This window comes from Nicotiana sylvestris, chromosome 11 (assembly GCF_000393655.2).
Source record: "Nicotiana sylvestris chromosome 11, ASM39365v2, whole genome shotgun sequence".
Lineage (NCBI taxonomy): Eukaryota > Viridiplantae > Streptophyta > Magnoliopsida > Solanales > Solanaceae > Nicotiana > Nicotiana sylvestris.
This window is the reverse complement of record NC_091067.1, coordinates 78,811,427-78,823,593: the sequence shown is the minus strand read 5'-3', so window position 1 is coordinate 78,823,593 and position 12,167 is coordinate 78,811,427.

Here is a 12,167-nt window from a genome sequence, read left to right as displayed (position 1 = left end):
CTGTGAGGTGGATGACTGAGAGAGAGGTCGAGGACTTTATGGTGAGGATTATATACATACATACATACACACACACACACACACACACACACACACACATATATATATATATATATAGATCGGGCTGCACGCCACAGTGATATTTATATATATGGATCGGGCTGCACGCCGCAACGATATATTGGATCGGGCTGCGCGCCACAACGATATAACGCTTGGGCTGTAGGAGCCCCTCCAGAGTCTGTACACCCCCAGTGAGCGTAGTCGACTATATATATTATGGATCGGGCTGCATGCCACAACATTATTTATTATGATATATCTATTGAGCGGGAGTGCTGAGTGTGAGTACTGATTGGCGAGAGTTGAGTCACGAGTGACTGAGAGGCTTGCCCGAGGGTCTATACTTTTGAGTGATACTTTGCCCGAGGGGCTTGTTATGAGATTTTCTGTTTTCACTCTTCTTTTATACTGAGCCTCTACTGAAAAATGTTGAATAAATGTTTTAAAGGATTTTTATTGAAACTCGAGTTTTTACGAGATAATTGGTTATTGAACTACAGATTTTGACTTTGATATTTCTTTTGAGATTCTTGATAAAGTATGCATATGGTTTTTAAATTCTAGTCACTGCTCTCAGACTTTATTTACTTTGTTTACTTACTGAGTTGACGTACTTACATTACTCCCTGCATCTTATGTGCAGATCTAGGCGACCGAGCATCAGAGTGAGAGCTTTCAGCACCTTCTGTGTATTTCCAGAGTTAGCAAGGTAGCTGCACGACATTCGCAGCCCTGCCTTTCTCCTTCCTATCCTAGTACTTTATATTTCAGACTTATTTTGTATTAAGCAGATAGTGTTGAGTTGTATTTAGTGGCTCATGACTAGTGATACCAGATTTGGGCTGTGTTGATGTATTTACATACTTTTTTCCACATATTTCTTTTGATATCTTAAAAATGAAAGATTTGAGACTTAATCTGTTTAGAAAAATGACTTTTTCAAAATATCTTCATATTGTTCGTGTTGTTTTGGCTGGCCTAGTACTGTGATAGACGCCATCTGTCGTGACCCTTTTTTCCTCGCGGAGTTCAGGTTTCGACATTTTGGGACAACTTCTTTCCGTTCGGAATCAGGTATGAGATTTGAAGAGTCACTACCTAACGATTTAAGATGCGTTAGGGCACCTAAAGCAAATAACTCATGAACTAGTTTACATTACCAGAGATTGGGTAAGGGCTCGAAATTACCTTGAGGGGAAGGTGTTAGGTATCCCTTGAGGTCCACAACGGTGGGTCCCGGCCAAACTCAATTTAAGCAAATTAGTCTTATAAGCAGATAAACAAACATATATTACTTTTAAAACGAGGAGTAAAAGGGGGTCCTAAGTTTTTTAGCCTATAGGATCACTTCTGTACAATACTTGGTAATTGTCTCCAAGTTGGGGCGCTACACAGAGCATTAGCGCACAGGTCATCTCTTCCTTTTACTACCCAATTACCCTCCCCTTTTTGATTTTTACCTAAGCGTTCTAATAACATCTAGTACGTACCTCTATGCGTACACTACCCGTCCCTTATCTCTGGCCCTGGAGGTGTTTAGGACCTCTGTTTAAGGCGGTTCTAGACTCACCTATGTCTTTTAAAAGGAGAAAACTAAGCGACAGACAAAACTCAAATAGGACTATCATATAAGGAAGCAATTAATTGGGCTCATGCTAACCTCCACAAATAGACAAACAAATGCACGATGTTCAAACAAATGATTTTAGGATCCTATAGCAGGATATCTAGTAAGCATAAATAAAATATACAACAGTTTTATTGATTTTGTTAACACTCTGAATCCGGGCATATTTCAAACAAGCAATCACAGTTTTAGACCCATAATTTTAGTTAACCAATAGGTTTTCCTAAGTGATAGTCGGGCAGAACCCTATAGATATGGCATCTCAGCTGTTAATTAACTACTAATTTTTAACAGGCGGATTTTATCTTTAAATCCTATAGGCATGCTTTCTAAGTGCTGAAACAGGTTTTGAAACCTTATAGGCATGATACCTAAATGCAAAAACTGATTTTTGAAATCCTATAGGCATGATATATAAATGGAGGAACTGATTTTGAAAACCTATAAGCATGGTTTCTACATGCAGAAACTGCTTTTTTAGACCTTATAGGCATGATTTCTATTAATCCCAGTTAGGCAGAATTCTTAAGCACATCGCCAGAAAAATTGGTTAATCAAACGGATAGAACCTTATGGGCATGGTCTATAGTGCACGCTGAGTTTAAAATACATATAGATCCTATAAGCAGAATTTCTAAGATGCAAAGTATGAAAATTAAGCATAATGAGGTAAACCCTATAACATGGTTTCTAATGCATATAAATACCATCACAATCACCTATGGGCATAGTTTCTACCCGAACCCCAACAAAGATATACAAATCCCTTCCTAATTTTTTACTAAGTAACCCCATATCTATTTTACAAAGATTGTTATTACAGGCCAATACAAATGAATTACATAATGAAAATTACTATACTATAGGGAGCCTTGGCAGGCCCAAAATCAACCTGGAAGCCAGGCCTTCAATCAGATCTGGAGTGCACCAATAGTCCATATTACCAAATGGGCTTCTGGTTTGTCAAAGTTTCCAAGGGCCTCAGGGACCCCGGGAAATGCTCACACCAGAACTTTTTCAAAGAAATAGTTTTTGTAAACAAGTTTGGAAAAGCTAGCCCCAACGTGTCAGAGTTCGGAAGAGTCTCATGGACTCCTAGGCAGTGCTCACACTGGAAGGGAAAGACCTTAGATATCTAAGAGGAGGAGTTGAAAATAGTATATAAAAATAGGAGGCAGTTTTAGGAAAAAAAATTGGATTTTTAGAAGTGAATAGAAACAGGTCACAAGATCGAAAACTACAAACAGAACCACATTTAACAGATTGAGTCCAGACATGAATTCCAGTAGTTACAATCACTAGGAACGCTGGAATTCTAGACAAAATAGAGTCACAATGAAGTCAAATAAGGCTTCACATGGTTGGAATTGACTTAGTCCATTAACTATAACTAGGTGAGCATATAGACATGTATTAAATAGAGAAATGTGCTGAAATCAAAATGACTAATCAAACTACTATACAGAACAGGGTGGAGCAGTGGGAATTATACATGCTAGTTTCAGAATAGGTAAACCAGTATCATGGGCAAAATTGGGACATGCTATCATATAGAACAGGACATGACTTAAGTCATGATGGTTAAGAGAAATATAGGGCATGACAGAAGCATGTTGGAACACTAACCACATAGACACACAGGACAAATAGGTAACAAGACTAAAGAATACTGGAAGCATATAATAAACATGGATATGTTGAGGTTCAGAGTGAACTAATCATATAAGTTATGGAGAATAGAAACTGAGGCATAGTAGTTGAGAAGGAGATGGCTAGGAGACAAGTATCAAAGCAGAAGTATGTCGCGCCATATAGCACATAGAAGAGATTATGATAACAGAAATAGGGGCATACCAGTTAAGATATAGCAAACAGGAAGGTGAAGGCAAGTTGAATCCAATAGTCTAGCCTTGGCTTTCAGCCGGCTAGACAATGCAACAAATGCAAGTAACAGAAAGAATTACAATGGAGAGTGTGTGTGAATAAAAGTTTGTGTGTGTGTTTTTGTATCTTTCTGAGTGTGTTCGCGTGTTTGGAAGAAATAAAAATGGAGTTTATATAGCGCTTAGCAGAGTAAAGCAATAAGGCAAAGAATAATAGAGTTCACAAATAAGGTATATAAATAAAATCAGCCAGTTGATTGGGGCTGCTAAACTCAATCAATTAACACAGAAGAATCCGGGAAAGACCCCATAAAATAGGGAGAATCAATTAATATCCCAGATTGGGGTTTAAATAAGGCAAGAAATAAGTCATAGACCATTTATAAGTCAGTTTGAATAACTCAAAACCTAGAAATCAGGCCAGTAAACTAATTAAGGCAAGTAGTACTAATTAGAAGTCACAAATAAGGAAAAAAAGTAAAAATCACAAAAAGTAACAATCTTAGCAGAATAATATAATTTCGAACCCTAAATAGTCAAATAACATCAATTAATCTATGCTAATTGACATACAGGGAATAACAGGCAAATACCAGAACAACGAAAGAAGTAGTCAGAAACGCTAGGGTTTAGAACATAGAAAGTCAAGCAAATGAAGAGTAACAGAATCAAACACTCAAACTTCTTTAGAAAAGTTTTGCAGAAACGCAAAGAAGTGAAACCCTAGTTTTAGAGAAACATTAAAATCAATTAATAATAAGGAAAAACATAAGGGTTTTTAAAGAAAATACCAGATAAACTTAAAATCATTTCAGATCTACAAGGATCTGAACAGACTCAAGTAGAAAGAGATGAGGGTTTTGAAGAATGGAACGAGGTAAGAAAAATTCAGTTAAGAACCAGAGTTTCAAGCCACAAACATAAAGATAACAATACTTACAAATATAGAGATGAACACGAGGCAGGTTCATCGAAAAAAATGAAGAGTCTAGGTCGAGTTTGAGTTGAATCTCTTTGAGATTCCTTCAAACCACGAAGAAATCGAACAACTAGTAAAGGTAAGAGGCCGGTTAGGGCCTAAAATCAAAGGGAAACCCCATGGAACAGAGGGGTTTCCTGTTACGGAGGCTAGATTTAGGGGAGCATCTGAGAGAGAAGAGAGGAGGGAAGGGATTTGGGGGCGGCGAAATTAGAGAAGTGACTAGGGTTAGGGGGTAGTTGGTGTTAATTAAAAAAGGAAATGATCCTGGATCGTTGATCTTTTGAGATCAACGGCCAGGATTTGATCTGAGGGGGGTTAGGCGGGTTAGGAATTGTGTCAGTATTTGGGCTAGGTCCGAAATTAAACAAAATTAAAAAGGCTATCTGTTAAATACCAAATTAATTGATAAAATAATTTATAAAAATAGTTAATTAAATGATAAAAATAATTTAAAATACTTACTTAATATTATAAAAATACAAAAGGTTATCTTTTTATGAAATAAGGTAATTATGCACACATGGGCCATTATTGTAAGGTTATTACAATTATAACCCTAACATGTAAATGTGGCTATTCATAAAATAATTAAAGCTTAGTATAAATATAAAAATATAAAATTTTCATAAAACTGTTTGTGTTGCAATTAGTAATTATTTGGATAATAAAATGCTAGAATAAATTAATTAAAATCCTTTTAAAATTACAGAAAATTTATGTAAAAATACTGGTTGATACTCATGCACTATTTTGTAAGTATATATGCCTTTTAAAATATATGAGGGAAAAATTGGGTATCAACAGCTTTCCCTCTTTATCCGGGAAGGATGAAAGAGTTTTCGGGTAAAGAAATGATGACCGATTTTCACCGAATGTGATGTTTTAAAAAATAGAGGCCTCCCCTGGTCTTTGAACTACCTACATATCCTTGGTTTTACAGGAATCAGGCCCTATATAGTTCTGGACCCAACGGTGAATCAAACCGATGGAATTGTTATATGAATAATATCAGATGGGTTTATGTTGGGTTATGAATATGAGTCTGAAGTGTAACGGATGAATCATAGGGCAAATATCTGAACGGTCACAGAGTAAAGATTGGTGATTGATGGGAATCGGTTAAGTGGCAGAGTGTAAGTGGTACGAGCAGAAATCGGAGCGAAGGTTGCTCCTGTTTGAAGAACGGTTACTTCTTGGGTTACCTGCAAAACTTTAAACACGATACTGCGAGTATATAGATTATTGCGAGAATTTAAACATTATGCAAATTCCCTTTGGACATAAAGGTTGACTTTGTACAGTGAAGATGACGTCCTTAGACCATGACGTCCCGGGCCATGAATCATGAGATAAGAGATTCGCATGCCATGAAATGATGTTCACGGGCCATGAAAATGGTGCCTCTGAACTATGAAGACTTTGAATAATGACGTGTAGTATTGAGAGATCCTCAGACCATGACATAGTGTCTTTAGACTATGAGGATGATGCCTTCGGACTATGACTCCTTTGGACAAATTGGCTATACATCAACCCATGAAATGCAGAGACATGATACCAAAGGTGAGAACAAGACAAAGCTTAGTCTTGTGCAGAGTTTTGGGGCAGAGCTTAGCCCCGAGAGAAGAAGATAATGCAAAGTCTAGAATAGGGCAATAATTATGCACAAGTAGACAAAGCTTAATCTCACGAGAAGGCAGCGCTTAGCCTTATGCAAATATGGAGGCAGGGCTTAGCCTCATGCAAGACTTGAGACAAGGCTTAGTCTCACGCAAAGAGAAGGCAGTGCTTAGCCTTATGCAAATAGGGAGGCAAGGCTTAGCCTCATGCAAGATTTGAGATAGGGCTTAGTCTCATGCAAAGAGAAGGAAATGCTTAGCCTTATGCAAATATAGAGGCAGGCTTAGCCTCATGTAAGATTTGAGACATGGCTTAGTCTCATGCAGAGATAAGGCAATGCTTAGCCTTATGCAAATAGGAAGGCAAGGCTTAGCCTCATACAAGATTTGAGACAGGGCATACTCTCATGCAGAGAAAAGGCAATGCTTAGCCTTATGCAAATGTGGAGGTAGGGCTTAGCCTTATGCAAGACTTGAGACAGGGCTTAGTCTCATGCAAAGAGAAGGCAATGCTTAGCCTTATGCAAATGTGGAGGCAGGGCTTAGCCTCATGCAAGAATTGAGATAGGGCTTAGACTCATGCAAAGAGAAGGCAATGCTTAGCATTATGCAAATATGGAGGCAGGACTTAGCCTCATGCAAGATTTGAGACAGGGCTTAGTCTCATGCAGAGAGAAGGCAATACTTAGCCTTATGCAAATTTGGAGGTAGGGCTTAGCCTCATGCAAGATTTGAGACAGGGCTTAGTATCATGCAGAGAAAAGGCAATGCTTAGCCTTATGCAGTGAACAAGCAGAAGATAGGAGTAGAATATTTCTTAGCTGGAGATATATTTGCATCTAATGGCCAGATTGTTAGTGATTTTGATACGTGTATATTTGCAGATACTCTTCTTATGTTCATTGTGCCTACATCCAAAGAAAAATCATGAGTTTTGTAGGGGGAGGGTGAGGTTGGTTCGTGCCTTTATCTGCTTTCTTTGCTTTGCTTTGCTCTGGAGGCCCTGTTCGAGTCGTCCTGGGTAACACCTCGCGGCCATAGAAATAAAGTTTTCAAAAATATGCACTTATTGATGAAATAGAGTTATTTAGAAACATAGTGGTATATAATATCAAGTAAATTAGATGAACTAATGACTCTAACAATTTTAGAGACATTACAGCTTCCTTGCTTTAGAATTTTGAGGGTCCGCCTCAAAATTCTGCCCCAGTTTGATCCTTTGGTCGTTCTATGTGCACGAAGTTTGTTGGATCTGCTCTGGAATTTTGAGAATCTTTCTCAAAATTCTACCCCAGTTACTTAACTAATTTCTGACTTTTTGGCATGTGATGGCATCAGCTGGACTTGATCCAGAATTTTGAGGGCCCTCCTCAAAATTCTGCCCCAGTTACTGGTTTTGTGGGAAATGAAGATTTTATTAGGATATGACCGAACCCACAGGGCTACCTACGTATCCCCTCTTAAACGGGAATTAGGTCAAGCGTAGTTCAGTTACATTAGATGAATGAATAAATAATCTAAACATAGTATCTCTTGACTGCATCTGAATTGATGTGTTTTGGCCAAACTTCTCCGTCCATTTCTACAAGTATGAGTGCTCCTCCTATTAGCACCCAGTGAACCACCATGTAAGGACCTTGCCAGTTGAGTTAAAATTTCCCTTTGGCTTTATCGTGATGTGGGAAGATCCGCTTCAGGACCAGCTGCCCCGGTGCAAATTATCTTGGTCTGACCCTTTTGTTGAAAGCTCTGGACATTTTGTTCTGATAAAGCAAACCGTGACAGACTGTGTTCATTCTTTTTCCATTTATGAGGGCAGTTGCTCATAGCGGCTCCTTATCCATTCTGCATCACTAAGTTTGACTTCCTGTATGATCCTTAAAGAAGGGATTTCTACCTCGACTGGAATGACAACTTTGGTACCATAAACCAGTAAATAGGGAGTTGCCCTAGTTGATGTGCGGACCGTAGTGCGGTATCCCAATAGGGCAAAGGGTAACTTCTCGTGCCATTGTTTGTGATTTTCTATCATCTTCCTCAGTATCTTCTTGATGTTCTTATTGGCAGCTTCCACGACTCCATTCATTTGAGGCATGTATGCTATAGAGTTCTTTTGCTTGATTTCGAAGGTTTCACACATGGATTTCATCAGGTCACTATTGAGGTTGGCGGTATTATCAGTGATAATGGACTCGGGAACCCCAAATTGGCAAACAATACGATCCTTGACAAAATCTGCGACGACTTTCTTGGTTACAACTTTGTAAGATGCAACCTCTACCCATTTTGTGAAATAGTCGATTGCCACTAAAATGAATCGGTGCCCGTTAGAAGCAGTAGGCTTGATTGGACTGATGACATCCATTCTCCAGGCAGCAAAAGGCCAAGGTGCACTTGTTGAATTGAGCTCGTTTGGTGGTACCCTTATCATGTCTGCATGTAGCTAGCATTGGTGGCATTTATGGACGTACCAAATGCAATCCATTTTCATGGTCATCCAAAAATATCTAGCTTTGAGTATCTTCTTGGCTAGAACAAATCCATTCATATGTAGTCCGTAAGTTCCGGCATGAATCTCCTCAAACAATCTGGAAACCTCCTTTGTGTCAACACACCTTAACAACCCCAGATAAGGAGTTCTTCTATATAGGGTCCCTCCGCTTTGGAAGAAGTTATTGGACAGCCTCCGCAGAGTGCGTTTCTGAGTATGGTTTGCCTATTTTGGATATTCTCCTCTTGCCAAATATTCTTTGATGTCGTGGAACCAAGGTTTTCTATCCATTTCTTCCTCAACATGAGCACAGTAAGCCGGTTGATTATGGATCCTCACCGGGATGGGATCGATGAAATTCTTATCTGGATGTTGTATCATTTATGACAAAGTGGGCTGTGCATTTGCAAACTCATTTTGAATTCTAGGCACATGTTTGAATTCTATCTTTGTGAATATCTTCATCAATTCCTGCACATGATACAAGTATGGTAGTATCTTGGTGTTCTTCGTAGCCCATTCTCCTTGAACCTGATGTACCAGAAGATTCGAATCACTAATTACCAGCAACTTTTGTATATTCATATCGATGGCTAAATTGAGCCCCATGATGCAAGCCTCGTATTCTGCCATATTGTTGGTGCATGGAAACCTAATCTTTGCGGATACCGGGTAATGTTGACCTGTTTATAATACCAAAACTGCTCCAATGCCTACTCCTTTGAAGTTTGCAGCCCCATCGAAGAACATTCTCCAATCGTCATAGGCTTCAACAATGTCCTCTCCTACGAATGATACTTCTTAATCAGGAAAATATGTTTTTAAGGGTTTGTATTCTCCTCCCATAGGATTTTCAGCAAGATGGTCTAACATTGCTTTTCCTTTGACCGCCTTCTGAGTTACATAGATGATATCAAACTCACATAACAATATTTTCCACTTGGCTAACTTCCCAATTGGCATGGGCTTCTGAAAGATGTACATCAAAGGGTCCATCCTGGATATGAGGTATGTGGTATAGGCACAGAAGTAATGCCTCAATTTCTGAGCTGTCCATGTCAAAGCACATCAATTGCGTTCCAACAGAAAGTATCGTGCCTCATAAGGTGTGAACTTCTTACTTAAGTAGTATATGGCTTGCTCCTTTCTTCCTGTCTCGTCATATTGTCTCAAAACACATCCGAAAGCTCCATCTAATATAGACATATAGAGTAGCAAAGGTTTCCCAGGTTTTGGCGGGACTAGAACTGGCGGTGTAGATAGGTATTCCTTGATTTTGTCAAAAGCCTTCTAACAGTCCTCGGTCCAACTAGTTTCAACATCTTTCCTCAACATTTTGAAGATGGGTTCACATATTACCGTGGACTGTGCTATGAAGCAGCTGATGTAGTTGAGGCATCCTAGGAAGCTCATCACGTCCTTTTTGCTCTTTGGTGGTGGTAATTCTTGTATAGCCTTAACTTTGGATGGGTCCAACTCGATTCCTCGGCGACTGATGATGAATCCCAATAGTTTTCCTGTGGGAACCCTGAATGCACATTTTGCGGGGTTTAGTTTTAGATTGTACCTCCTAACCCTATCAAAGAACTTTCTGAAGTCTGCTATGTGATTTGCGGACCTCTTGGATTTGATGATGACATCGTCAACATACACCTCTATTTCCTTGTGTATCATATCATGAAAGATGGTTGTCATGGCTCTCATGTAAGTAGCCCAGCATTCTTTAGACCGAATGGCATCATCTTGTAGTAGTACACTCCCCACGGTGTAATGAAAGTTGTTTTCTCTGCGTCTTCTTCGTCCATCCAGATCTGGTGATAACCCGTGAAACAATCTAGAAAGGATTGGAGTTCATGCTTCGCACAATTGTCGATCAGGATGTGTATATTTGGCAGTGGGAAATCATCCTTGGGACTTGCTCTATTTAAATCCCGGCAGTCAACACACACCCTGACTTTCCCATCTTTCTTTGGAACTGGTACGATATTGGCTAACCAGGTTGGGTACTCAACTACCCTGTGGACTTTGGCTTTGATCTTCTTAGTGACTTCCTCCTTAAATTTCAGGCTCATATCTGGTTTGAATTTTCTAAGTTTCTACTTCATCGTTGGACACATTGGATTAATAGGCAACTTATGATCCACTATAGATGTGCTCAGACCGGTCATGTCATCATATGACCATGCAAAAATATCCTCATACTCTTTTAAGAAATGAGTGTATTCTTCTTTCTGTGATGGTGATAAGTGAATGCTTATGTGAGTCTCCTTGACGGTTTCGGTATCTCCCAAATTGATTTCTTTGGTTTCGTCCAGGTTGGACTTAGGTTTGTTCTCAAATTTCTCAACTTCTCTAACAACCTCCTCATGTATTTCATCTTCTTCTTCTGAGTCACTATCCTTATATTGCATTGTCTCATTACATGTCACAGTCATCGGTTCATCACGAAAAGTAATAATAACGTTGTAGAAGAAAAATGTGAAAGATTTTAATGAATAATAAATACCAATGCATTAATTAAATTTGAAAATATCCAAAACAGGTACGGCTCGATGGCTCAAGTAATTTTTTCAAAATGAAATGCATCAATGAAACAAAATACTGAAAATATCTTAAACGCATAGAATGCCTATTAAAACAAATCAGGCTAATTGCCAAGCTACCCAGGAACTCAATGGGCCCAGGATGGTGTGGCAGTCCAATTCTTGAGAATGGCTCCCTTCTCCACAGTCTGAATGGTGAGGCCTTCTTCCTCCCCCTCCTCAATTATCACATTGCAATCCATATTCTCGTCGTCAAGGAACAAGTTTCTCAACCTAGTTAAAGATTCTTCCTCTGCAGATCCCTATATTGTATCAGCCTGGTGAAAAGTCTGACTCAGATGTGGCATTGGCTGCCCGAGAGGGTAATAAGGACCACGCCATGGAGGTGACCAATCATCATATTCTTGCCAGGTGTATAGATATCCCAGTCCGAAAGTTGTGCCATGACGTTTCAACTATATCGGTTTGGTAATGCCCTGGAGTTCCTTCCCAAGCCCTTTGCCGGGTTCATACCCAGACCATGCCAGTATGCTTTTTATTTTGTTACTCTACCACTTGTCCTTCTCAACTACGTTGACGTGTTCAATATGGTGATAAGTTTCTCCACCCAACCTTCTTCTATTCTCGATAACTGGGATAATTTTACTGGTGTATATAGGGTTACTTCAATCACCGTGAATGATTACCTCCTGATGGTTCCATTCGAACTTCAAGGCCCGGTGTAGCATGGAAGCCACGGCCTCAGTGGCATGTATCCAAGGTCGTCCTAATATAATATTGTATGTAGCTGCTATGTCTAGTACTTGAAACTCAACATTGAACCAAGTTGGTCCCATCTGCACACAAAGGTTAATCTCTCCAATCGTGGCCCTTTGAGATCCATCAAATGCTTTCATGTTCATACTCCTTGCCCGTATCTCATTGAAATCTTTGCCCAATCTTTTCAGAGTAGTCTATGG